The sequence below is a fragment of the Neovison vison genome, chromosome 1 (assembly GCF_020171115.1).
Source record: "Neovison vison isolate M4711 chromosome 1, ASM_NN_V1, whole genome shotgun sequence".
NCBI classification, from domain to species: Eukaryota; Metazoa; Chordata; class Mammalia; order Carnivora; family Mustelidae; genus Neogale; species Neogale vison.
In genome coordinates this window covers 223,415,969-223,443,591 of record NC_058091.1, presented here as the reverse complement: position 1 = coordinate 223,443,591, position 27,623 = coordinate 223,415,969, and the positions used below count along the sequence as shown (strand labels likewise).

The window sequence follows — 27,623 nt, the reverse complement described above, 5'->3', positions numbered from 1 at the left end:
CCTTTTTCCTTCTGCTTTACCATGTTTTCTTCTGGATTCATGAATTTTAAAAGTTAATTAACCTAATAACTATGTATTATTTTACCTACTTAACCTAAACTGTATGTATAATTCTTTTTCTCTGCTTTTTATAAATTGAAGTATAGTTGGCACACGGTATTACATTAGTTTCAGGTGTACAACATAATGATTTGACAAATCTATATGTTATGCTAGGCTCACCAGAAATACAGCTCCCATCTGTCACCATACAACACCATTATCATACCACTGCCAATATTCTCTAGGTTGTACCTTTCATCCCCATGACTTATTGTTTCCATAAATCCAAGCTTGGATCTCTCACTAAACCTCACCCACTCTGCCCATCTCCCCCCACCCCCTGCCCTCTGGCAACCACCAGTTTGTTTTCTGTGTTTATGAGTCTGTTTCTGCTTGGTCTGCTCATTTGCCTTGTCTTTAAATTCCACATAAGTGAAATCACATGGTATTTGTCTTTATCTAACTTATTTCACTAGCATAATACCCTCTAGCTCCATCCGATTGTCACAAATGGCAAGAACTCGTTCTTTTTTATGGCTGAGTAATATTCTATTATGTATACACACCACATCTTCTTTAACCATTCATTTACTGATGGACACACAGGTTGCTTCCGTATCTTGATACTATAACTAATGCTGCAACAAATGTGGGGGTGCGTGTATCTTTTCAAATTAGTGTTTTGGGGGGTTTTTTTGGAGGGGGGTAAATACCCAATAGTGGAATTACTAGATTGTATGGTCTATTTTTAATTTTTTGAGGAACTTCCATGCTGTTTTCCACAGTGGCTGCACCAATTTATATTCTCACCGAACAGTGCACAAGGGTCCCTTTTTTTCCACATCCTTTGCCAAAACATATTATTTATCTTTTTTATACTAGTCATTCTGGCCAGTATAAGTGATATGCCATTGTGGTTCTGGTTTGCATTTCCCTGATGATTAGTGGTGGTGTGCATCCTTTCATGTGTCTGTTGGCTGTCTCGATGTCTTCTCTGGAAAAATATATATTGTTTTTCTGCACATTTTTAATTGGACTTTTTTTTATATGTTGAGTCATATAAGTCCTTTATATATTTTGGATACTAACCCCATATCAGATATATCATTTGCAAATATCTTCTCCCATTCAGTAGGTTTCCTTGTCATCTTGTTGACGGTTTCCTTGTCTATGCGAAATCTTTTTTATTTTGCTGTATCCCAATAGTTTATTTTTGCCTTTGTTTCCCTTGCCCCAGGAGACCTAGCTAGAAAATTGTTGCCAACGCCAATGACAGAGATTACTGCCTATGTTTTTTTTTTTTTAAGATTTTATTTATTTATTTGACAGAGAGAGATCACAAGTAGGCAGAGAGGCAAGCAGAGAGAGAGGGGGAAGCAGGCTTCCCTCTGAGCAGAGAGCCCAACATGGGGCTCAATCACAGGACCCTGGGATCATGACCTGAGCTGAAGGCAGAGGCTTAACCCACTGAGCCACCCAGACGCCCCTGCCTATGTGTTCTTCTGGAAGTTGTATGACATCAGGTCTCACATTTAAGTTTTAAATCCATTTTGAATTTATTTTTGTGTATAGTATGACAAAGTGGTCCAGTTCTACTCTTTTGCATGTAGCTGTACAGTTTTCCTAATACCATTTATTGAAAAGACTGTCTTTTCCTTGTTGTATATTCTAGCCACCTTTGCCATAGATTAATTGACCATATAAGCATGGGTTTATTTCTGGGCTCTCTATTCTGTTCTGTTGATCTGTATGTTCATTTCTGTACCAGTACCATCTTGTTTTGATTCCTACAGCTTTGTAATGTATTTTAAAATCTGGGGTTCTGATACCTCCAGCTGTATACTTCTTTCTCAAGACTGCTCTGGTGATTTGGCGTCTTTTGTGGTTCTCCACAAATTTTAGCATTATTGGTTCTAATTCTGCGAATAATCCTATTGGTATTTTGATAGGGATTGTACTGAATCTGTAAAGGCTTTGGGTAGTATGGACATTTTAAAAATATTAATTCGTCTAATCCACAAGCAGGATATATCTTGCCATTTCTTCATGTCATCTTAAATTTCTTTCATCAGTGTTTTCTACTTTTTAGAGTATAGATCTTTCACCTGCTTCATTAAGTTTATTCCTGGGTATTTATTCATTTTGGTGCAATTATAAATGGAATTGCTTTCTTAATTTCTCTTTCTGCTACGAAATGCAGTCAATTTTTTATATTAACTTTGTATCCTACAACTTCACTGAATTCATTTATTACTTGCAGTAGTTTTTTTGGTGGAGTCTTACAACTTTCTATCTACAGTATCATGCCATCTGCATATAGTGACAGTATAACTTCTTACCGATTTGAATTCCCTTCATTTCTTTTTCTTGTCTGACTGCTGTGGCTAGGACTTCCACTACTCTGTTGAATAAAAGTGGGGAGAGAAGACATCCTTGTCTTGTTCCTGATCTTAGTGGAAAAGACCTCTCACTTTGTCACCACTAAGTATGATGTTAGCTGCAGGTTTGTTACATATGGACTTTATTGTGGTGAGATACGTTCCCTCTAAACCCACTTTGGTGAGAGATTTTGTCCTGAAAGGATGTGGAATTTTGTCAAATGCCTTGTCTGCATCTACTGAGATGATCATACGATTTTTATCCTTCATTTTTTTCATGTGATCTACCACATATCACACTGGCTGATTTGCAGATACTGAAACATTCTTGGATCTCCAGAATAAAAATGATGTTTTTACTATATTGCTGAATGCAGTTTGCTAATACTTTGTTAAGAATTCCTGCCTCTGTGTTCTTCAAGGATATTGGCCTGTAGTTTTCTTTTTGTGTGTGTGGTATCTCTGCCTGATTTTGGCACCAGGGTAATGCTGGCCTCGTAGAGGCTCTCCATCTCTTTTGTTATTTTGAATAGGTTGAAGAAGCTAAGTATTGACTCTTCTTTTAATGTTTGGCAGAATTCACCTGTGGCTCTCTCTGGTTCTGGATTTTGCTTCGTTGGGAGTTTTTTGATTACCAAGTGAATTTTGTTACTAGTAATTGGTCTGTTCATATTTTCTATTAATTCATGATTGAGATTTAGCAGACTGTATTTTTCTAGGAACTTATCCATTTCTTCTAGTTGGCCCAGTTTGTTGGCATACAATTTTTGTAGTAGTCTCTTATAATTCCTTGTTTATTTCTGTGGTATCAATTACTTCTCTTTTGGGGGGTTCCGATTTTATTTATTTAAGTCCTCTTTATTTTTTTCTTGATCAATCTAGCTAAAGGTTTCTCAATTTTGTCTATCTTGGTTTTATTGATCTCTACTATATGTTGCCTAAAAGAGACCCATGTCAGACCTAGAGACACACACAGACTGAAAGGGAAGGGACGGAAAAAGATATTCCCTGTAGATGGAAATTAAATAACAAAAACATAAACAGCATAGCAATAATTATGAGGCAAAATAGACTTTAAAACAAAGACTATAACAGGAGACAAAGGACATTGTATAATGATAAAGAGATAAATCCAACGAGCGGATATAACAACTGTAAATACCTAAGCACCCAACATTGGCACATCCAAGTATGTAAGACAAATATTAACAGATATAAAGGTGAATGTAGGTTTTTAGTTCTCTTGCATAAATGCTGAGGAGTAAAATGCTGGATCATGGGCTAGGTATGTATTTAGCTTGAGTAAATACAGCCACAGTTCTTTTAAAGGGGCAGTAACTATTACCCTCCCCAAATCAATCCACAGAAATTCTTCTCACCAAAGCTTGTTATTATTTTTCCTTTTCCTTTTACCTTTCCGGTAAGCGGACATTTTGAAAGTCAGGTTCTCTGAGATAATAAACCACAGCCTCCCGGTTGGCACAAATACAAATTTCAAAGCTTTCTACCTTAAGCACTTCCCATCATCGGCAACTGCCCTTCAGTAAACTAAATCTAATATTAAAAACATGTAAACATAATTCAAGAGGTTTCATCATAGAGAGATAATATCATTTTCCTTTAAAGTTAGCTAATTTAACAGAATAATCAGGAAAATCCTGCCAGACAGAGTCTCACCATGAAATATGAAGATGTCGGAAGTATTCCCATCCAATGTAGGACTAAGAATCGAGTAACTTAGATGGTGATGGAAATTCTTCATTGATACATCTATTCCAATTTGCATTCTGTATTAGCAGGAAATTTGGAGATAATGGTTCTGTTTCCTCTTCTCATTTTCTTTTTAATGAACTATATTTGAAATCATCATTCGCTATGATCAGAATTACAAACAAATATTTTGAAAAATGCTAGTGAGTCTTTTGGGGGGGAAAATAACAAAATAGAATAAACTACTCACTTACAATTAAATACTGATTATCTTGTATTTGACTCACAGTTTCCCTCTCTGTGATGCAGTTCTTTCTGTGGGATGCAATATCCGAAATTTGGCAAAGAAAGCAAATATAGAACACTCAAATAATGTTATCTCTACAATTGACTATTGCATTAAATAAATATTTATTCATGTTACTAACACACACAAAATTGGTTGTCAACACCATCAGCTAATAATTTATTTAATTTTTACATGCATCATGGTAAATCTGTTGCAAAACCCGTCGCACATTCACCAGAATGGGATAGGTTACAGATTTAGGTTTAAAACCCAAAGTGATAGGAGTACTGTTAAATAATAGAGACACACACATTTATATAATTAAGTTTTGGAAAGGGCTTTCTAAAAATGAACCCAAGCCTGTGACCATAAATAAAATGTTGGATACATTTAAGTATATAAATATTTTAAACGTGTGTATGCAAATAAAAGAACACCACATAGAAACAGAGAAATTCAGCATGTGTACCATCTTGCTGGGTAACTGACCCAGGCTCTTCAAAAACAAGCCAATGTTGGGGCGCCTGGGTGACTCAGTGCGTTAAGCCTCTGCCTTCAGCTCAGGTCATGATCTCAGGCTCCTGGGATTGAGCCCCACATTGGGCTGCTCAGCAGGGAGCCTGCTTCCCTCTCTGCCTGCTGCTCTGCCTACTTGTGATCTCTCTCTCTGTCAAATAAATAAATAAAAATCTTTAAAAAAAAAAAAAGGAAACAAGCCAATGTCATGGGGGGGGGGAATGTGAGGAACAGTCACAGATTGAGAAGAGATGAAAAGAGACTTCATACCCTGTATAAGCCTTCATAAATTTTAGGTTTGGAAAATTAAAAAAAGGTATTTAGCAACTATCGAGAAAATTTGAAACCAGATAGTATTCAACATGTTTTGTGTATTAACCGATGACATATGTAATGTATTTATCAATTTCTGCAGCTATTTATTTAGCAATTGAAGGGAAACCATACTATGAAAAATATTTCAACAATTGTTTCAGAAAGAAGTTAATAACTTTAGAAGACAAACACTTCTTGCGTAAAATAAGCCAAGGACATGAAATCCCAAATCATGAAAAAAGAAATACGAGGAGTGGAAAGCTTATGGAAATTTTACCTAGTTTGGTGGCAAGCAAAGAAATGCAAATTCGATTGCCAAGGATTGAAAAAAAAATAGGAAATCTACATAGTCTCAGAAATGACTGGTACAGGACATAAATTAGTGTACACCCGATGGACAACTCCTCAGCAACATTCATCAAAAGCCTGAAATTGATTCCTCCCTTTCGTGGACCTGTTAGCCATTTGCACACCTTTCTTTTGAGAAGTGTTTCAACGTCATCAGTCATCAGGGAAATGCAAATCCAAATCACAATAAGGTATTACCTCACACCTGTTAGGATGCCTAATAACAAAAAGACAAAAAGTAACAAGTGTTGATAAGGATATGGAGAAGGAAACCCTCTGCACTGTTGATAGGAATGTAAATAGGTGCTTCGTTACAGAAAACAGTATATGGAGGTTCCGCAAAAAACTAAAAATAGAGCGACCGTATGATCCAGCAGCTCCACTTCTGGGTACATATCCAAAAGAAGTGAAGTCAGGATCTCAGAGAGATATCTGCACTCCCTTCACTGCAGCATTACTCATAAGAGCTGAGATAAGGAAGCAAGCGAAGTGTCCTTGGATAGGTGAATGGATAAAGAAAAGATGGTTTACATATAAAATGCAATATTATTCAGCTTAAAAAAGAAGAAAATCATGTTGTTTACAACAACATGGATGAACCTAGAGGGCATTACCCTAAGTAAAATAAACCTCACACAGAAAGACAAATATTCACATGATCTCATTTACATGTGGAACCTAAAAACATCAAATTTATAGAAGGAGAGAATGGAAGGGTGGTTGCCCAGAGTTGAGGTCAGAGGAAGTGAGGAGATGTTGGTCAAAGGGCATGAAGTTGCATGCAGGATGAATGAGGTCAGAAGAGCTAATGTACAGTTAATAATACTGCTTGAAATTTGCCAGGAGAGTAGATCTTCCCATCACACACACACACACACACACACACACACACAAACACACATAAATGGTAACTATATGAGGCAATGGATACATTAATTAGCTTGACTGTGGCAATTATTTCACAAATATATACATATATCAAAACATCACACTGGACACCTTATATATCATTTTTGTCAATTATATCTCCATAAAGCTTATTAAAAATACTCCAACCTTGAATGAGAAATCCCAATTGTAGTAATTTATCCTAAGGAAATAATCCTGTATTTTGTAAGTATGCATGAATAAGTTTTCCATAAAATGGAATTCTGCTTATGTACTAACATGGAAAAACTCACAATGTAGCATTACTCTAAAAACAGGTTACAAAATACTATTTATGACATGATCCCACTCATTCTAAACTTGTGGGGTTTATATATTACACATTTACTTAAGAAAACATCTGAAAAATACAATAAAAGTCAATTATTACTAGTGCTTATAGGTAACTTTTTTGCCTTCTTTATCCTAAAGTGACTTGCCAAAGATTCTATGACGAGTATATATTCATTCCTTATTAAGGGAAAAAAAATGTTACCTTTAAAAGAAAGCAATCCATTTGGAGCTTTGCGGGTCTTTTGAGATTTTTTTTCCACTTCCTTTTGCTGCAAAGAACAGTGTTCAGAACCAACTTGATTGGAGCACCCACTTTATTTTTGTCTGATTTAAATCTGTATCTGGAAATATGAAGTACTTTCCCACATTTTACCCACACAAAACCCCAAGATGGCATTTGAACTAAGTCTGATCTCTTGTTTTTATAATTAAGCAAAAAGAAGGTCACAGTGATGAGCTGGATCTTTCCCCTCAGTCAGTGGGGAGAGGTAATGAGTGGGGAGCCAGGGCTCCTGACTTTTTCTGTAGACCCTCAGGAGTCACTTTTGAAACACCTGTCCCAGAAGTTCATCATGCTAACAAAGCCAACTGTATCTCATTTGTTGTTATCGGGACTGACACAGTTTACTGCAAACCACCTCAAATCAAACCTAAATATTGCTTTTTAAGTGAATTTCAAGACAAAATATTTTTTCATTAGTTTTTTCTTTAGAAATAATTTCAGACTTACAAGAAAGTTGCAGAAATAAAGACCGTGTTGGTACCTGCATACCTGCTGTAAATATTTTATTCACTTAAGGTGAATAGTTCACCCCGTCTGCTTTATCATTTGCCATATATATCATTAAATATATGACTATTTTCTGAATCATTGAAAGGTAAGCTGAATATTATCATGGCTCTCGACACCTAAATATTTCAGTGGATATTTCCCAAGAATAGGGATATTGTCTTCTATAACCCTAGCACAGTTAGCAACATCATAAATGTACATTGAAATAATAATGATGTAATCTACTGTCCATATTCCATATTTGTCAGTTGACCTTAATAACTTTTATATAGCACTTTTTCCTCAAATTTAAAGGTTTTACTTTAGGTCAGGTATTGCATTTAGGTGTTATGACTCTTTAGCTTCTGTTAGTCTGGGATATTTCTAAAGACTTATTTTTTTTAATCTTTTATCATATTTTTTGAAGCAAAGAGCCCTCCTTTTTTCATAGAACTCGTAGTTTGCTCTGGCTGCAATAACAAGATATCATAGACAGGGTGTGAAAACAAAGAATTGATCTTCCCACGGTTCTGGATGCTGGAAGTCCAAGACCAAAGCACCAGAAAGGTCGGGGTCCGGTGGGGGCCCTCTCCCTCGCTAGCCTTTGGCTCCCTTCTCACTGTGTCCTTGCACGGAGAGAGAAAGAGAGAACACGCTCCCTGCTGGCTTTTCATTTAAGGGCACTAATATCAGACAGGCATTGCCCTCATGGCCTAATCCAATTTGACTCGTTGCCCAAAGGCCGCATCTTCAAACACCATCACACTGGGGCTTAAGGCTTCAACATAGCAACTTTGAGGGGGATACATTCAGTCCATAATATGGAACATCCTTCATTTTGTAAAATAAATGCATTTTTAGATAGATTAGAAATGAAATGGCCTAAACCTATAAAGCAGTATTTTCTAAAGCTATTAAACCAGAATAAAATCATAGCAATTTCCCAAACTGAGTGCTCACGGAGCTGATATTTTATTGTGTTGAAACCCCAGTCATTACCAGCTAGTCTCTGTATTGGACTTTCTATTTCTGTGTCACCCTCATTCAAGAATGTGCCCCCTTCTGCCAACACAGTATTAAAATAGAAAAAGATTACTCTCTACAGAAACACACTGTGTCTCAAGTATTTTTATGGAAGTCAGCCTATATCAGAACCATAGAATGTACTTCAATTCATTTTTAGACATCAAGTATTCAGAAATATTATTTCAGATCAGCACTTGGCTAATAAGAAAAAAGGGATTTTTTTTTCATGCAATTCCTGATCTTCTTTTAATTTATTTAAGAAAGAGAGAGCATGCGCGCACATGCAGGGATCGGTGCGGGGGAAGGACAGAGGGAGAGGAAGAGAGAAACCCAAGCAATCTCCACACGAGCATGGAACCATCATGGGGCTGAATCTCACAACCCTGAAATCAGACCTGCACCGAAAACAAGAGCTCATTGCTTAACCAACCGAGCCACCCACCTGCTCTTTTTTTTAAAAGTCATTATAATACAGTATGTCTTTTCTGTACTTTGTTGAAATATTGCATCTTTATTTCCTTTCAGTATGTGTTAAGTAGTTATTCACAGTGAATGAATTGAATTCCATACTAGTATACTGTTTACTGTTCTTTACTCTTAATCTAAAATCGTTTACTTTTCAAATTTTAAGACAGTTTTTCAGTTGTTCCAGTTAGGTATCACCTGGTTCAAATGTAGTTTCTTTTTATTTTTTGTTTTGTTTTGTTTTTAGAGAGAGAGAGAGCACACAAGTGGGGGCTGTGGTGTGGAAGGCCGGGAGGAGGAGCAGAGGGAGAGAGAGAAACTCTTAAGCAGGCTCCGTGTTCAGTGGGGAGCCCCACTCAGGGCCTGATCTCACCACCCTGAGATCATGACCTGAACCAAAGTCAAGTCAAAGGCTTAACCACCTGAGCCCCCCCAGCACCCCAAATGTAGTCTCTTTTTAAAATTCATTTGTTAACCTAACATCCTTACATTATGTTTACTAGTGGACCCAAAACAGTACCCAACTCCATGTTTGATACCTTAAAACTTGACCTTCCTCGGTAACTGGAATCTGGGTATGCACCTTTTCCAAATATTTTTGAAAAATTAAAGCATCTCTTTATCTCTTACCTACAGAATTCAGTTTTCTTATTTTCAAGGTATGTTCTTAAACAAACTACCCCAACGTTCAGTAAAATATGCCTCTTGGTGATCACAAAATGTTGATAATGTGGTCTAATTAAAGTCTAGAGAAGTTTACTCACTAAATAACAAGTTTCCAAAATGATATTTTTAAATGTACACATTGAGAAAAATTCTCGCTTTTTTCTTTGTAAACATCTTATCTCTATTAATTCTGATTATTTCTTCCAAAGTTAGTGGTATTTTTAACATACTTTTCCAAAATTATCCAGTTTTTACACTATATTTGCTACATCTCACATTTTCTTGATTATTTAGCCTTTCCAATAGGATAGGTGTTACTGCGTATCTTTTTCCCCCTTTCCTTTGCACTGATTTCTCAACAAAGCAGAATTTTTTCTTTGTTTCTGTAAAAACAAAAGTTCTGAAATAAAAATGACCCAATGCACCTAACATCTATTCATTTTTATTTTCTTCTACACATGAAGCAATTACTTGACCTGATTTGTCATGATCTGGATATAGAACTTCTTCTAACACCTGGTTCTGAATTTAAGTCAGGGTTTTCTGAACTTGTAAATGTTCCTTTCTTCTTTCCATCAAGCGTGTTGACCAGTTCATCTATTTGGAATCTTTTGATTCCATTTTGAAACAACAAGGTCATGATACGGCTGTAAATGCTCAGATAATCTGAAATCAGGATTTTCTATGTCATGGTCTTCTATGATCCATAGGAAAATAAATGACCAAGATTTACCTTTTTTCCTGTGTTAATGATGATGTCTATGGAAGAAGCAATGTCAAATTCACACTTGCAAGCTGTAATACTTTAATGTTAGTCCTTTTATTAAAGAATCTCACTGTTCTTGTGTTTCAACCTATTTATCTTGTCTTTTCTTTTTGGAGCTTCTTAGTTAATTTCACAGCTGACCTCATATTGCTTGAATTTGCTAGGTTTCCTCCCTCCCTTCCTTCTTTGTTCCATCTCCCCCCACCACCAAAATGGCAGGCACACAGCATGCCTCCACAAGAGTATAATGTAGCATAAAGAGCCTGGACTTTGGAGTCCCAGTTTACTAATTCTGTGACCCAGGAGAAAGTAATCCATCATTAACATTTCTAAGGATATCTACATCAGAGAGTCTGTGTAAGATTGGGCAGGGTAATTTGTCTCGTTTTTTTCTGGCAATGCAGTTAGTAAGGTGACTCTAGGGCATACAACACAACTACCTTGTATAAAATCTGACAAGCAAACACCCTTTTAAATATATAACTGAACTTGTAGGAAAGAGAAATCCCTAAGGTCAAAAATGAAGAGGGAATCAAAAGTAGGGTGGTAGACAGCATGGAATGATCCAATGGCTTCCCTGAGGGAGTTTGCTGGCTCCATTACTAAAGAGCTTGCTGTGGGAAGGTCATGTGGGAACAGGAACTACAAGTGAAATACCCACATAAAATCACATACTGGATGGATATTCTCTGCCGCTCCAGATCCATCTCCACCCTGTATCACGAGGCTCCCTTCTCCTCTGGCTTCCAGCTGGCCTTAGCCAATGAAGAATAAATTGGGAAAGAAGGAGAAGAGTGAGGTCAGGATATTCATTCTCCTGTTTCCCACCCTACCCTGTCCCTTTGAAGTGGCCTTGTCCCATAACCCCACACCCCATGGAGGCCCGCCTTATACAACTCTCTCCCCTGGGGTTCCAGGAACCTCTTTTCCCTCTCATTCCTCTGTGCCTATGAGTGATGACAACACCACATGGTCAGCTTCAAGCTGCTGTGACTCCCATTTGCGCCCCATACCTTCATAATCTATCCATGTATGAAGAAATGCTCCTCAAACCTTTTCTGGTTGAGATTCTGAGACAAATCAAGACTCTCAAAGGGCTATGTGTTCAGGGAAAGGGGAGTCCAGGGAAAATGTAAAACCAGCACCAAGAAATTAAAGCCATGCTTTACAATGCCCTGGAGTTCAAAAGTAACCCATCTCAGGTTCTACAGAGAAAGTCTGGCTAAATAGGAGATCACAGCCTTAAATGGTAAAACAACCAGGGGAAAAAAATCTTGCAGCGGTGAGACCTGCAAAACAGACAGTAGGATTTAACTATGCCAGAGGTGTAGTTAACAGCATTACCCGATAAGGACGTAGAATTATTAGAGACACAGAAGAACACTTGAAAACATAAGATCAAAGAGAGTATGTAAGAAGACCAAGCACACCTGGAGAAGAACTCAAAAAATCCCAGGAAGGAAAAACATATAATCTTTAAAAGTAAAACCAAATGGCTAGATTATACAGAGGGAAAAGAGTTGACTGGAAGGTAGATATGAGGAAAATGCCAAGAACTCAGCAACGAAAGGTATAGATGCAGGAAACAAAAGAAGGGGATTAAGACACAAAGACTGGAATGCAAAGGTCTAACATATTTCTAATGAGAGTTTCTGGAAGAGAAAATAGAGAAAGGATACCACAGGACACTGGGAGGGAAGGAGGCTGAAGATCTTAAAAGCAACCAGAAAGAAAAGACATTACCTACGGAAGAAATGCAGTTAAAGTGGAAGTTTTCTCCACAATAGGAATTGAAGCCAGGCAGCCAATGGAATAAAAATGTGTAGCAGATTAAGCAGCACACGGTAAATGTGCAAGCCCCTTGCTACACCTCTCAGCTGACTGCTTCCTTTTGAACTGGATGAGCTCTTCATATGTTACACAAACATATTTGTGCTCCTCAATGCAATCCAGCATTGGCATGTTTCTTTTAATAGGAGTTTAGGGCTTTTATTTATTTATTTATTTTTAAAGATTTTTTTTTTTTTTTTTAATTTATTTGACAGACAGAGATCACAAGTAGGCAGAGAGGCAGGTAGAGAGAGAGAGGGAAGTAGGCTCCCCGCTGAGCAGAGAGCCCAATGCTGAGCAGAGAGCCTGATGCGGGGCTCGAATCCAGGACCCTGAGATCATGACCTGAGCCGAAGGCAGAGGCTTAACCCACTGAGCCACCCAGGCGCCCCGAAGTTTAGGGCTTTTAAAAAAGAGTTTACTTCCTTACTTGAAAGAGAGAGAGGGAAGGAGGGAGAGAACGCAAGCAGAGAGAGCAACAGCAAGAGGGGGAGAAGCAGGGCTCCTGGGTGACTCAGTGGGTTAAGCCGCTGCCTTCGGCTCAGGTCATGATCTCAGGGTCCTGGAATCGAGTCCCACATTGGGCTCTCTGCTCAACAGGGAGCCTGCTTCCCTCTCTCTCTCTGCCTGCCTCTCCATCTACTTGTGATTTCTCTCTGTCAAATAAATAAATAAAATTAAAAAAAAAAAATAGGGGGAGAAGCAGACTCCCCGCTGAGCTGGGAGCCCCACGCAGGGCTCCATCCCAGGACCCTGAGATCATGACCTGAGCCAAAGGCAGACGCTTAACTGACCGAACCACCCAGACATCCCACTAGTAGTTTAGTTTTTATCTAGTTAAACCCATTCTTTTTTTTTTTTTTTTTTAAGATTTTATTTATTTGGGAGCCTGGGTGGCTCAGTGGGTTAAGCCGCTGCCTTCGGCTCAGGTCATGATCTCAGGGTCCTGGGATTGAGTCCCGCATTGGGCTCTCTGCTCAGCGGGGAGCCTGCTTCCTCCTCTCTCTCTGCCTGCCTCTCTGCCTACTTGTGATCTGTCTCTGTCAAATAAATAAAATCTTAAAAAAAAAAAAAGAAGTTGGAAGTAAAAATTCAGGAATATTTTAATGCTTATTGAAAAATGCAATGGGAAAAATTGCATTGACGTTTCAGAGGATACAAACTAAAAAGAAATTAAGGAGTATATAAAAGTGGTAGGAACCAGTGCCAGGAAAAAAAAAAAATACTACCTGGGACTTCTTTGCAAGAAAATAGACAAAGGGTATGGACAGATAGTTGGAATAAGCAAACATAAGAGAAAGTATTCAACTCTATTAATAGTTGAAAAAAACACATTAAAATATAGAGTTGTGGGGCGCCTGGGTGGCTCAGTGGTTAAATCCTCTGCCTTCGGCTCAGGTCATGATCTCAGGGTCCTGGGATCGAGCCCCACATTGGGCTCTCTGCTCAGCGGGGAACCTGCTTCCTCCTCTCTCTCTGCCTGCCTCTCTGCCTACTTGTGATCTCTGCCTATCAAATAAATAAGTAAAATATTTTTAAAAATATATATAGAGAGAGGGGCGCCTGGGTGGCTCAGTGGGTTGGGCCGCTGCCTTCGGCTCGGGTCGTGATCTCAGGGTCCTGGGATCGAGTCCCGCATCGGGCTCTCTGCTCGGCGGGGAGCCTGCTTCCTCCTCTCTCTCTGCCTGCCTCTCTTCCTACTTGTGATCTCTCTCTGTCAAATAAATAAATAAAATCTTTAAAAAATATATATATAGAGAGAGAGAGTTGTACATACTGTAAATTAGCAAAATGTCAACAAATGATTATAGCCAGCTCTGGTAATTCTGTGGTAAACCTGGTATACTTAGATATTGCTAGAGGCATAGAAATTTATACATAATTAAAGGGAAAAAATTCAGTTCTGTAGTCACACTAGCCCATTTTGAGTGCCCAAAACCACATGAAACTAGTGCCTCTCACACTGTTTGGCACAGACCGTCTCCATTGTCACAGGGAGTTCTACTGAACTCCAGGGGTTGGGGACAGACACAGAAGTGATGGGTTTTTTTAAGACAAATAGCTTCCCTTGTACTGGGTGATTCCAAGTTGTTCTCCAGTTCTTCAAGGCTCTCCAACAGTATCAATCCACCCTTCCACTGATAACGTTACTCGGTCTCCTGAGTAAATACGCTTGGTATTTTCAGACTTATTTTTCTAATCTAATAGGTATGGAATGATATTTCTCACTGATTTAAATTTGCATTTTCCTGATTACTAATTAGGTCAAGTATTTTTTTCATGTATTTATTACCCTTTCATATTTCCTCTTCAGGAAGCTTCCCGTTTGTTTGTTTGTTTTTTCTTCACATTACCCTGTTGCAATGATTTAAAATGGGAAAATGTTTATGATATAGTGACAAGTTTAAAAAAAGAAAGGACAAGTTCTTAGTCTTTCTCTTCTAAGTCTTCCTCTTGGCTCCATGTAGACGGAGGGATTATTTTTCTTTATTCCTGCTATTATTTTTATTTCACATTATTCCTTTCTGATAGAACACTGTGTGCTTGACCTAAAAAAAATCTGTGTCTCTCTGTGTGTGTGTGTGTGTGTGTGTGTGTGTAAAAGCTAAGATCGAGCAGTGAGAGAAAAACAACATTTCAAGATTTGTATCTTTAATTAGACTACATGTTTAAATTGCAAAGGAAACTGCCTTTCATAATTCAAGTAGAAGGAAATGAATTCATGTATATTGCTTGGAGATTTCACATATTCATGATGTGGAAATTAACTTAAGCACACACCAGTCTAAGTAGTCAACTTGGAAAAGAAATGACATTCTTTAAAGAGGTGGAACAGCACTGTTTAAAAACAAAAACAAGATGAAGTGAAATGGGAGTGTAAAAACTGAACAGAAATTAATTCCTGCCCAGCCTGAGTCCTTGGGGGAAAATGGGCCATGGTCCCTAGCATGTTAGACAGCAGCAACAATATCCAGCATGTGCAACCTTCCACGCTAGTGAAATGCGGTTAAATCCCCTTACGTACCCACACAGATTTGTCCCCTATTGGTCCTTTCCCTCTGTTTTATTGTCAACTGGGCCCTTTCCTATCATTCTTTCATTTCCTATCCAGATCAAACTTTCCCAATACCCCTGTTAATGCTTTGTTGAACGTTTCCCACCCCGGTACAAGTGCTCTTTGCAGCAGGTAGGGAGAGAATAAGCAGGATTTTTTTTTTTACCCCTAACAAAGACAAACAGGAGCTGTCTTTCTACGTGCTCCTGGAGACCACAGGCCCTTAGGTGATGCTGCAACCTCACATCCTCCAAGCAATTTTCGTCTATTTATCTGTCAGGGATCTCTCCAGCATTTTAGGAGTGTGAGCTGGACTGTGCCTTTATACATTCTCTGCGTTTCCCACTTGCTTCCATACGAGCACCCTCGTAAGTGACTTGCTCAGAGCAGGAGGCAGAGGGCCTCTGCGTTTATTGTTCCTGCCCTTGCCCTCGCCAGTGGCCTCTCCACGCCAGGCTCTTTGTGAACTCAAATAGTAATTTGTAGAGTGGGTGTTGCCGCATTTCCCTCTGCTTTGCAGTCAGATGTCGGTTCATTCTAAGGTGTTACAACATGAGTTATGGGACAGGAAATGAAAGAAGGCCACACTGAAGTAAAATTTATAAAACAAGATGTTTTTAAAATGAGGATAAATCCTGTCCGGGTAAAACCTGGAGCGTGAACGAAATAGGATTTGCAACTTGAATGCACACCCTTCAGGAGGCCTCTCAGAAGAATGTGCCAAGCTGGCTTGACTTCCCAGGGGTGCTTGTATGCAGGAGGGCCTTATCACTGCAGTCCTAAACCTCCCAGGGTCTTCCATCTGCTTAAGTTGGAGCTAAGGTATGGGTTTGGATCTACTTACTAACACTTCCCTAATGTGTTCCCTGAACACTATCTGGGAACATTTTTCCCTCCGTGGGCCTGAAACGTGTGGGGATGTTTCCTGAAGCTACTCTTCTGTGTAACAGGCTTGGATTTGCAGCTGTGTGTCATGATTTGGGGGCACTCTATAGGGTAGTCTGTTTTAAATACCAGCCTTACGACTGGCTTGCTAACTCTATGACTTCTTTCCTTTGGATGCTGGATGCCTTCCCTAAACAATAGGCTGTAATAAGCTACCCCATTGTTTCACAAAGTGTGGCTCCTGAATCAGTGGGGAACTTATTAGAATTCAAATAACCAGGCCCCAGACCAGACCCACTGAACTAACTGGAAACTCTAGGGAGGGTGCCCAGCATTCTGGAGCTTAACAAGTCTTCCAGGTGATTCTAATGCCCATTAAAGTTTGGGAGCCTGCTACTGAAGCCTGTGAGCTTCAAACTGACATGGGCAAGAGGACATAAAAGAAGGTATTCTAGTTTTGAACTTCGTAGTCTCTGTTTCTAATTTCTATTTTTGTGCATTTTTATATATGTAACACGTATACTATTATAATATGTATATGTATGTATAATAGTATACGTATTACATATATGTATCATTCATCAATAAATTCGCACTGTCTACTAGAAGTTCATGTTTAATTTTGTTACTGACAGAGACGCATGATATACAAAGTCTGAAGACTACTTGTATAACATTTAAAAACACTTATGCTTTAAATCCAACTGAGCTATTAGCCACCAATAATGTCACACATTTGTGTTAATATATTTTTCTCTTTAGTTCTAAAATGCTTTGCACGTAATTTATAGCTTATTCTCCTGTTGTGCGGAGAACACTCACATTCCCAGTAAAGTGAGAAAAGGGGGCCTCTGTGTTGTGTCCTAGACTCTTTCTGCCTGTCCTTGAACAAAGGAGAGACCAGCAGTGACCCATGAACAGCGTCAATGACACCTCCCCATGTCCCCCCTCGGCACATTCATCAAATCTGCATGCAGGAAAGGGTACAAAGAGCGAGAAAGAGGATTCTGTGCCCAGTCCTTGCCATGTCCTTTTCCCACTCCCATTCTTGGCTTAGGTGAAGGAATCCCTGGGGTCTGGGGAAGCACTCTGTTCTCGTTCCTCACTCCCCAACAAATACCAGCTTGCACTAGCGCGGTAGGCCTCCTGTGTTACACACTCATGCTCCTTTGTCTTCGTATTCCTGAGCTACCCAGAAAATACCGCTGTGTGCTTATTATAAACAGGAAAGTGGAGGAACTGGGAGTAGGGCTGACTTTTAAGCCACAATAATTTAGGAGCTCAACAAAGAAAAAGGAAAAAAAAAATGGTTATTTCCTTCTTAGTATAATATGCACATAAAGTATGCTCTCCAAAGCTATGCGTGGCATGAATGAACAAACACATAAATATGGCTCGGTTCCTGAGCACTGAGTTCTAATACATAGCCGCTAAAAGCATAAATCCAGGTTTGAGTCTTCTCACGGCACTTAGTATTTCTGTGACCTTGAGGAAGTCCCATTACCTCTCTTAAGCCTCATTTCCTTTGCTCTGTAAATTAGGGATAAGGATACCAAACAGTCCATAAACTCATTGTGAGAATTAAATGAGATATAAGAGCTTAGCTTAGTATCTGGCACAAAATCAATCCCCAGGAAAGGTGAGCTATGTTGGATGTTGCTAGTGCTGAATCAAATGCTGAAAAGGAGTAAATCGTATTCCTCCCCTTCGGTCGTCTGTCAGGGAAGCTCACAACCCCTCTTTTTTTTTCCCTAGCTCAGGTCAATGATCTTACATAATCTATGCTATTTTGAAATCACAAGTAATGCCTTAGGGCGTGGCTCGGTGGGTTAAGCCTCTGCCTTCAGCTCAGGTCATGATCTCAGGGTCCTGGGATCGAGCCCCGCATCAGGCTCTCTGCTCAGCAGGGAGCCTGCTTCCCCCTTTCTCTCTGCCTGCTTCTCTGCCTACTTGTGATCTCTTGCACTCTGTCAAATAAATAAATAAATAATCTTAAAAAAAAAAATTTAATGACTTTACTAGAAAGACTGACCTCAACATTTGTTAATCGCTATCTCCTCCAGCCCGTATGTCTGTATACCTGGAAGAGCTATTTTCACTCTGAGCTACTGTAACTCCTGGTCAAGGTGCAGAGTCCTTTCATTCCGTCTCACCTCACGGTACACTGTCCTTCATCATTAAGAGAGAAGGGGGAAATTCTGTATAGATCTCCACGCAGAAGCCATTCAGTTGAAAACTGGATGGCAGTAAAATGATACCACATGAAGGAAGGGATAAAAGACTGCAAGTTTTCTATCACTCTTTAGAAAAATTAATTTGTCTCAGAGGAGACTTGATAGCATGTTACCATCAAAAAATATCACAGGATAATAATGGAAGTTTCCATGAACTCTGAAAAAAAGGACTCAAGGAAAAGTAACTCTTTGCTCTTTTTCCCCCCGATTCACCCTTTGTGAATAATGGGAAATCAATAAATATGATTTGATTTAATAAGGAAGAAGAAGGCCTGTGACAAAGGTGTAAAGATGCCAAGGCAAAAAAAGCACCAAAATTGCTTCCCTGAAACAATTCTGCTCATTTGTGCTTCTTATAATCACATAATTCCCATCTGGCTTGATTTAAATATTTTCAGTACTGTATGAAATAGGTATTACCATCTTAATTCAGTATTTCAGGCAGCAAGAATTTGAGAAATTTGCCCAAGGTCACAGTTAAAGTCATGAAATGGAGATATAAATCCCAAACCACTTACGGCTTCATGTGGAGGATGGAAAGGGTCCTTTATGTTCTCTTTTCCTTCCTCGAGAAAATGCAAATTACTGCCATAAAGTGGACCCCTTGCTCCCCCGATCACTTAACCACTGCTTTTCCTTCACCAACTAGAACACTCTGAAGTGACCAGCCTTGCCCCTCTGAGACCGCTGGATCTGTTGCACAGACTCAGATAAGGGTCAGCCGTGAATGTTCAGTTTGATTCATTTCAAAAAACAGGGACTTAGGACCTTCAATGAACCAGGCACTATGCTAGGGGTTTGGGAACCAGAAATAATGGATAAAACTTCCTGCTCCTAAGGCTATCGGTCTGGAAGGAAGTAGACCAAAATGATAATAATGGAACCTCTGGCATTGGTTTAAGTCATCTTTCCCTCTTTTCTCTTACCTGCATAAAATGTCTAGTAATGTGTGCTACTTTTATAGACTAGCTTAAAGAAAAGGGGGGGGGGTGCTGCAAGAGAAGAAAGTATTAAGGAACTGATCTCTAACAGTGAAAAGAAGATGACAAAGGCAGAGCCAGCAGTGTAACCCCAGCCTTCTGACTCCTTACACCCTAGAGGCATTACTGTGGAAAGCCACTTTGGGGAACTCTTTAATTGAGAACCTGCTATGATGCAGGCTATCTGAAACATAATCTGGAAGTCACAGAGATAAATAAGATCAACTTTCCAGTGAAAAATGGTGGATTATGATATTTTCCAAGTGTACAGATACTGCTCTTACCTGTGTGCATGAAGCTTTTGCCTTTTTTGGCAGCAAGTATCTATTATATCCGTCTAGAAATGCACATGGCCATACTGGCATGAAAGATGTCATCTTTTGAGAGCAATGCAAAAGACACAAATTATCATTGCATGCCAACAGAAAGACAGAATAACCCCACAGAATCCTATTAGATCTAATATCCAAAGAACCTCTGCAATCAGGTGGGAGTCTAAAGCTGAGAAAGTCAACTGCAAAATGCTACGTAAGTCTTAAGGCTTCTCAAAGTCCTTCACATGAACAGAAGAATGAACCGAGGGGGGGTCACCTGGGTGGCTCAGTGGTTAAGCTTCTTCCTTAGGCTCAGGTCATGATCCTGGGGTCCTGGGATCCGGTGGGGTTCCCTGCTCGTTGGGAAGCCTGCTTCTCCCTCCCTCACTCCCTCTGCTTGTGTTCCCTTTTTTTGCTGTGTCTCTAATCATCAAATAAATAAATAAAATCTTTAAAAAAAAAAAAATGAACCAGAGGGCTGAAGTCCTAGCCCATAGCGGAAGCTCTGTTGTATCTGTTGTTATAATATGACACACAGATGCCAGAAATGCCAACTTTCTACTCTATTCCTGAATCCTCCCCACAGAGCCTTCCTGGTTAAATCCTTTCATGACGCCAAAAAGGGATAATTTCAGGCTGTGTGAGCCACACTTTGGAGTCCCCTTGTCTCTTGTCACCCTTCAGCCCATCACCCTAAATAGCCTCTCGCATGTAGGAGGAGGCCTTTGGCACTGACGACAAGGGATGTGACTGTTTTTCTCTAATTATACAACCCATACGTCATCGCTACGTGTTTAAGTATTGGTCAAGTATTGATCATTTTGTGCTGTTACAGTTAAATGAGATGAGTTATCCAAAACTCTCTTGTGGATAAACGGAACAAGTTAAATTTGCTCAGCCGGGTTATCTGAGGTTGTTTTAAAACTGTGTTATCATTTTGGCTAGATCACTGAACCCCTAGTTTTAGCTAAAGGGAAATATGATATCCCCTAAATTAATGACATGATTAAGAATGAAGGGCTGAATGCCCTTTAAATAAACCAACAGTTTAATATATTGAGCCCTAAAATTCTGGGGGATAAAAGCAGGAATTAACTGCAAGCTGCCATTAATGACCCGGACTTTGAATATAATGAAACGTAATGAGCTGAATTCTTTCCAGTGTAACACATGATAATTGAATGATAATTGACCTTTGAAGATCATTGGTATCAGGTGAAAACAGGACGCATCAAAGGATGAAAATCTTGATTTTCGACTCAAAAAAATATTTTCCAATTATAATGTGAAAACCTACATATGCTTAATTTAAATATAAATATATACATATGTACATATTTAAAATTAAACGGATCCCGGCTCAAGTCAGGGGGCTACGGCTTTGTTGCAAGCACAGAACCCCCTGCTGACTGTCACCCCAGCAGACAGACAAGAACCCAGGACTCGGACTATCAGCCACATGCTTCTCTTTGCGAGTCTGTATGAATCACGAGACCTGGGAGACCCAAGCTAAAGAGCTATTTGCAGACCCCGTATGACACCCAACCAGAGACCATCAAGGGAAAAACACTGAGAGGTTCAGAGAGGAAAAATGGAAGTTCCAGGAGAGTCTCAAGCCAGAAAGGATAAAGGGCAGGGAGGCAGGCCAAGACAGGATAAGAAAGGTATTTCATTTTGGAGAGTGAAGAAATATTGCTTTGTAAATGTTAGCTTTCCCTGATCGATAAACAGGAGTCTCGAGTATCAAGCAAGGGAAGTCATAATGTGCAGCCCATTAACTCCTTCAACCTCTAATGCCCCGAGAAATGCCCAGAAAGTCCCTTCACAATCACCACAGAAGTCATCCCCTCTCCCCACCCCTGCCCAAGAACGCCTTAAACGGTGACATTTAAAATAAATAAAACATGATTTATAATTCAGGAGTCATACTTTTAGTCTTCATTATTAAGTATTGTAATTTCAGGAAACTGATGGCTATTGATTTCTTTAAGTGTTTAAATACAGTTTTTACTCTTCAAATGGGAAAAAAAAATGAGTAAGATGCTCAGTAATACTACCCATTATTTATCCACTCTCCCTTCTGGCTTATGGGGAAATGCCAAAGGTCCTGCTGGAGGGCAAACCAAAAGCCACAGGCAGATGAAGACTAGAACAGAGCCCTCAATCAGAAAAGGCTCTCAGGCTCCCGAGGCTTTGCATAAAGGCACCTGAAGAAACCACCCACAGATAATTAAGGTGCACTGCACATTTCACTTTGCTGTTCAAAGTCACGTCTCATTTCTGACTGAACCCCGAACACCTCCCAGGCGAAGTTTCATCCCAACTCTTGTTCAGTGGTGAGGAAATCCCGGAGCCCTGTGTTCCCATGGAATGGCATGCTGACAAGTGAGAGGAGTTATTGTAATGACTTCTTCTAAGGCTCCTGGCGGGAACCAGACTTGCTAGGACCCTCTCTGAAGATCCTGGAAGAGATTGCCACCGAAAACACAAGTTTCAGGAGAACTCTCTGAAGAAAGTTTATGAGAAAAATGGAAACAAGTGGGAAAGTCAACTGTTAAAAACACAGATACCTTGAATAATGCTTCTGTTCTTCTGATTAACTAGGCTCCTTTTTTATTTTAGAAAGAGATTTTATTTCTTTATCTGAGAGAGACAGCATGAGCTGGGGGAGGGGGGGTAGGGAGCGTGGGGGACAGAAGGAGAAGGAGAGAGACAAGTAGACCCCCCGCAGAATGCAGAGCCTGACCTGGGGCTCAATCCCAGGACCCTGAGATCATGACCTGAGCCAAAGTCAGAGGCGAAACTTGACTGAGCCACCCAGTGACCCCTAAATGGATTCCTCTTTTTATTACAGTGCTTACTTTGGTGTAAAAGAGTACCATCATTTAGTAGGTACTCAGACCTTATTCTGTTTAGGAACTTGGCTAGAACTTGTAATTATGCTTAAGAATTTGAAACCTAGGGGCGCCTGGGTGGCTCAGTGGGTTAAGCCGCTGCCTTCGGCTCAGGTCATAATCTCAGGGTCCTGGGATCGAGTCCCGCATCGGGCTCTCTGCTCAGCAAGGAGCCTGCTTCCCTCTCTCTCTCTGCCTGCCTCTCTGCCTACTTGTGATCTCTCTCTGTCAAATAAATAAATAAAAATCTTAAAAAAAAAAAAAAAAAGAGTTTGAAACCTAAAAAGACCTGGGGGACACACACACACACATGCATTTGTGCCTTCTCTGTCCTCTAACTATCCATTGATGACTTGTGCTATGAAGCCACCTTGAGAAGTCTCCTGCATGGAAAATATGAGAAGGCAGGCCTCTGTATCAGTCACTCCATGCGACCTAGACCCAGGGTATCCTGTTGTTAAGTAGAATCCATCTGAGAGGAAACCACTGGGGGTACTCAGAGACATCCTGGAGCTTGCTATCCTGGGGTAAGTCAGTTAATCCCCATCCTCCCTCGCTATTTGCTCTGAAAAATAAAGCAAAGGATATCAGCCCCTTCCCTCGTGCTGTTTGGCTCCCTGAGTCTTTTCCTTGCCATTTCGCCTCATAGCCGGCGACAGAAGCGATTCTGTTAAGAGAAACTGGGATCTCTCTCTGCTGCAAGCTCGGATTCTGGTTTTCGTCTCTGGGAGCTGACAAACCCCAAGTGTTCATCTGTCATCACCCAAGTCTGAAATGCTGAGGGGTTGTCAGTGGGGTCACATCTTTTTTTCTCAGTCTAATGGCATGTTTATTTAACCAAAGTCCATATTTGGGAACTGTAAGCAAATAAAGAATGTTACAGAATAACAGATAATTTTTAAAACCAGAGACTGCACTCCAGCATAATGCTAAGTAAACACAACTTTGATGTGTTAAGATGGACGGCAGCCAGCTTCGAACAATCCGTCACAGTTGTTCCTTGTTTTCCCACACAGGATCTCACTTGATCCTTGTGAGCCCCTTGAAGTACTTCAGTCGCGAATTGCCATTACCCCTATTTCAGAGCTGAGGAAACTGAGTCTCAGAGAAGTTACCATGGTTTTCCTAGGATCACAGATCTAAGCAGCAAAGTCTATATTTAGAGCTGAGGGTTTTTTTTAAGATTTTATTTATTTATTTGACAGAGAGAGAGATGCAAATTGGCAGAGAGAGAGGGGGAAGAAGGCTCTCCGTGGTGCAGAGAGTCTGATGCGGGGCTCGATCCCAGGACCCTGAGATCATGAAGTGCGCCAAAGGCAGAGGCTTAACCTACTGAGCCACCCAAGCGCCCCTAGAGCTGAGTTTTCTGACTCCAGACCCACTCCCCTGTTTTTATGTCTTGTTGCCTTCGAATGAATATACAAATCATGACTTTGGGCACAGACTTTCAAAACAACAAAAATTTTGCTGTTTTTTAAAAAGCCGGTAGCAGCAACATAGAACGCCAAAATCTGGCAACCTTGACCAAAGAACAGACAGATGCGGGGCGGAAACATTTCCTAACCAAATTCCCTATTGTGTCCACGCCGGAATTTGACCTTACTAGTCATAAAGTTTCTTTCTTTTTTTTTTTTTTATTGATTTGTTCAATTTATGCCATGTAATTATTTGGGGAACTCTAAACCCTTGGACGGCATACCCACCACCTAGATTCTACAATTACCATTCTCTTACACTTCCTTTAATGGGTTATCGCCCTGTCTGTCCATTCCTCTAGCCACCCCGCAGCCCATATTATTTTCCTGAAGTTGCAGCTATCAGTAACGTTTACCCCTAAGTAGTTTGGCTTGCATATCATTCATTAGAATTCAGTATTCGCTGATGGTTCTTTTTTTTTTTTTTAAGTAAAATTTGCATATAATCAAATATACAAATCTTAAGTGTACCATCCAATAAGTTTTGCCAAATGTATATACCCATGTAACTCAAACCTCGATCTAGACAGGGAATCTTAACCCCCACCCCAGAAAGTTATTTCTCCTCATGCCCCTTCCCAAATTCCCTCTGTACCACTATCCTAATCTTTATCACTGACAATCAGTTTTTTCTCTTCGAGAATGACATATAAATGGGGTCATACAGTATTTACTCTTCGGTGTTAAGGATGTTCTCTCTCAAGATCCTGTGTTTGAGAGTCATTCATGTTGTTTTGTGTATCACTTTACTCCTTTTAAGTGTTGAGCATTACTCTACTGTAAGAATATACTAGGTTCTTTATATCCACTCTCCTCTAGATGGGCTCTTTGCAGTTTTTAGGTATTCTAACGAAGACTACTAAGAACAGTCTTACAGAGATCTTTCTGTGACTATGTTTTCACTGCTCTTGTTAAATACTTAGAAATGGAATTGCCAGGTCAAAAGGAGGTATGTTTAGTGTCGTAGGAAACTCCGCAAACCCTTTTCAAAGCAGTTGTACTGTTTTAACTCGCATCACCAGTATATGAGAGTCTCTGTTGCTCACATCATCAGCAACATTTGGTGTTTTCAGTCTTTTTAATTTTAGCCGTTCTGGTGGGTGTTTATCATATTACTTTTTGAATTACCCAACAAGAATATCCACCAAGTATACCTACACTTGCATTATCAAGGGGCATCTTCGGCAATACGTATATTTATAGCCCACTAGTACTATATACCAGTTCAGGCTTCTTAAGCCATGTGATTAAGACATTAAATCTCAGGCGCTTGGGTGGCTCAGTCGGTTAAGTGTCTGCCTTCGGCTCAGGTCGTGATCCTGGGAGTACTGGTATCGAGTCCCACATCATGCTCCCTGCTCAGCAGGGAGTCTGCTTCTCCCTCTGACCCTTTCCTCTCTCGTGCTCTTTCTCACTCTCTCTCAAATTAAAAAAAAAAAAAAATTAAATCTTGGTTCTCCTCCTTTAGGACTAAAAGGTTCATTATTTTATTATTTATTTTATTATTTTGTTATATATAATAAATTTTATATATATATATTTTGTTATATATAATATTTTATTATATTATTTTATTATTTTGTTATTTAAACAATTTTGGCTTCAACCTGAGCTCCAGTTCACTGAATATCATTAATCTTTAGGATGTTTTTCATTAACACTAAGACTTTCAAATTCATCAAAATGATCAGGTTAGGTCTTGACTTACACTCATTAGAAAAAGAAGGAAATAAGCACAACCTAGTCACTAACCTATAAAATGGCTTTGACTGAATTACATGGACACCACCACAGTGGTCACTCTCTTAGACCTAAACCTGTTAGACCTGAACTTTTTTTTTAAGATTTTTTATTTATTTGACAGAGAGAGATCACAAGTAGGCAGAGAGGCAGGCAGAGAGAGAGGAGGAAGCAGGCTCCCCGCTGAGAAGAGAGCCCGACGCAGGACTCGATCCCAGGATCCTCGGATCATGACCTGCGCCGAAGGGAGAGGCTTTAACCCACTGAGCCACCCAGGCACCCCTAAATGTGTTATTAATAACAGTGAGTCCATTTAGATGAAACTTAAGTAATAGGTGGTAAAGTTTTCTCCCAGTTAAATTGCTTCCAGTTGCTGGAGGAAGTCATAGGCCTAATTGTTTCTTAATGCAAATTCTTCCTCAGGCCTTCTAATTGATCCATAGAAAGTTTTCAAGCTTTTACACCACTGTTTTCTTGGCTTTTGCTGCATTCTGCCTGCTCTAACTTTATTGCTTGTCATGAAAATAACCTACATGATCTTAATGCTCATCAAAAACATATTTCAGTCCATTGCTCATAACATTAGATGTAAGTCATCTGGCATTCTGTCTTTTAATGAACGTTTAGTGAGCAGTAGCAGTAACGCAGCCAAGAGCTCAGAAGTGGGAGAAATAAACTGTCCAAATCTTGAAGCCGACGGAACCTGGTCAAGGCATCGCATGGAACACTAATACGAGTGATAGGTTAACTTTTCCACTGCTCTTTAACTAACTTTTTTTTTTTTTTAAAGATTTTATTTATTTATTTGAGAGAGAGACAGTGAGAGAGAGCATGAGCAAGGAGAAGGTCAGAGAGCGAAGCAGACTCCCCACGGAGCTGGGAGCCCGATGCGGGACTTGATCCCGGGACTTCGGGATCCTGACCTGAGCCGAAGGCAGTCGTCCAACCAACTGAACCACCCAGGCGTCCCTCTTTAACTAACTTTTCTTCGTACTTCAATTCTCCAAGATATTAAAGGCTACTGTGCAAGGATACATAAGAAATTTTGAACTGGAAAATTTATAATGCAACCTTAGTATTGATTAATTTTTGTTGGGCAGATTATATTTCTGGTGGCACCTATTAGGTTCCTTCCCGTAAGATCTAGAAGAGCAAGATGCTTCCACAGTTTGAGAACTCCCCTGGTTACAGAGGCAGTAGGGAGAAGGCACCTGAGGGAATGTGATGAACTAGGCATTTTAATCTCTGTCCTGACTTGCCTTTTTCAGGAGCACTAAATGCACAGCTTTATCGCTCACTGTGTAGCTGTAAGATAATAAAACATACTGGTTCTTATGATGTTAATATGGTAATCATTTGTTTAAATTACATAAAATGTCACCTATACATGAGTTTGCCTATTTGGGGAACTAACCACTAGGCACATATTTTGTACTTCTGAAAATAAAAATACTCCATGGCTTGAAATGATATTACAGTGACTAATTGTCCCACACATCAAATGTGCAATATATACCACAGATTTATCATAGGTTTCTTCTTCTTCTTTATTTTTAACATGCCTATGTGCCAGCAGGGCCAATGTTATACACAGGTGAAAAGATTCTGGGATGACACTCAGGAAAAACCTGACTGCCTTAATATATTTTTCCGCTAGCCTGCCTTAGGGATGAGACACTTATCTTCAGATTTTCCTATCAAA

General features: G+C 39.7%; 1 protein-coding gene and 1 long non-coding RNA gene across 2 annotated transcripts in view; one reads left to right on the top strand and one right to left on the bottom strand.

Annotated features, from left to right (window-relative positions):
- LOC122919294 (regulator of G protein signaling 7 binding protein) overlaps window positions 1–27,623 on the top strand; it is a 102,105-nt gene that overhangs the window by 31,121 nt on the left and 43,361 nt on the right. The gene's annotated exons all lie outside the window — the stretch shown is intronic.
- LOC122889096 overlaps window positions 1–27,623 on the bottom strand; it is a 64,829-nt gene that overhangs the window by 10,175 nt on the left and 27,031 nt on the right. The window lies entirely within an intron of this gene.